The following is a 1,915-nucleotide window of genomic DNA, read 5'->3' as shown; positions in this document are numbered from 1 at the left end:
TGTTTACAAGCGTACCAGGTATTAAGCCAGTGAAAGGCGGCAAACTCTGAAAACAATTCATCATTTTCCTCGAGATTTTAACAGTGCGAACGAGAACAACAAATCCAATAGCATGTTAGAGTAACCACTTGACTGTTAGTGAATCGAAGAGCACGTTTGAACAATCACTCATCATATAAAAAATGTTATCAGAACACTCAACCACAGATCAACAACACGATATATATATATATATATATATATATATATATATATATATATATATATATATATATATATATATATATATATATATATATTTCTGCAACCTGCCATCGAAAATACTGTCAGATCAGCATAGTTAACGAAAAAAAAACTCGGGTTAACATCTCCAATATCAGGTTAGATATACGTATCAGGTTAGCCTTGCAACATTAGGTAAGCATAAGCAATATCGTGTTAACATTTTTAGTATCAGGATATCATATGTTGTGTAAGGTTAGCATTCACAGTATCCGGTAAGCATGTGCATTATCAGGTAAGCATATGCAATATCAGGATATCATATGCAACATCAGGACAATCAGGTTAACAACACATATGCAACATTACGAGCAACGAAAAATTATACCGCTGATTAACTTTAATCGGCGTGTTATGCCGGGATTGGATAATCATTTCATCAATCTCTGATATGATTATCGATATTAGAGGAACAATGCCGGGCAATGTATCAATGTTCCACACGGTTTTCATAAATGGATTAAACAGTAAATGATTACGGGTATTTACGATTCACACTTCATAATCTAGTAGTGCTGATGATCTATTTATGTAAAAAATAAAAGACGTAGGTATTCATCCTCAGTGAAAAAGACAAACCTTGGACGCCGAAAGTAGAGCTAAAAGAAAGAATTAAACGCAAATCTAGTGATAGTCACTTCGATCATGTAACTGCACTACTTACACGCCACTTGAAACAGAAGAAGAGGAAAGAAAAATGGAGCTCGGAATTTATTAAATTGTCTGAAGCCTTCTCTCCCTGCGAGCCGTGTGCGAGTCAAGTCTTACCACCACATTCCTTTGAGTCTCTAAATTAACTCATAAACCGGACCTCCTCCTCCTCCACCTCTTCCTTCTCTCCCTTCTCCTCCTCCTCCTTCTCTCCCTTCTCCTCCACATCCTCCTTCTTTGCCACCATCTCCTTCTCACTTTTCTCCTCTTCCTCTCCCTCCTCTCCTTTCTCTCCTCACTTTATCTCTTTTCCCCACCCTCCTCCACCTCCTCCTCCCTTTTCTCTCCCTCCTTCTTCTTCTCCTCCTCCTCCTCCTCCCGGAAGCAGCAGCGTGGCGCAGTTCTGACAACCGCCACAGCGCCTCGAGCCTCAGGTCGGAACGAGGCTGATTCAGTGGGTTACTAAATTGCTTACTCTGTTAATAAATGCATTTTATTTGTGAGCATATTTTGTGTGGAATTTCTTTTCAGGCTGCTTCACTTTGCTCCCTATTGTTCTGTTCATGTGCAAGCATATTATATATAAATGCATAAATATGTATACACATATAGAGGTACATACAGACATTCTCTCTTTGTCTGTTAATTCCCTCTCTCTCTCTGTTTCTGTTTCTCTCCACTCTCTTTTTAAAGCACACATTTACTCACACGTATTGTTACATAAAAATACAAACACAATAACGTGTGTACAGATGAAATGAAAAAGCCGTAGCGAGAATAGAATAGCAAAACGTGGGGTTTCGAATCCACATGATTTCTTCCTCGGACGAAGCAAGAAAAAAAGGGGTTTTGCGTCGCCTGAAGAGGAATTTAAGTGGCTTCGAAATGCATGAGGTAATATCATGGTCTTATGTCTTGTGTTTCATTCTATGTAGTTTGCCACCGATAATCCGACAACTAATGGTCTGGCAGCCATGACGCA

Source organism: Penaeus monodon, chromosome 5 (genome assembly GCF_015228065.2).
Source record: "Penaeus monodon isolate SGIC_2016 chromosome 5, NSTDA_Pmon_1, whole genome shotgun sequence".
NCBI lineage: Eukaryota > Metazoa > Arthropoda > Malacostraca > Decapoda > Penaeidae > Penaeus > Penaeus monodon.
The sequence above is the reverse complement of the archived record's forward strand: the minus strand, read 5'-3'. Positions refer to the sequence as shown.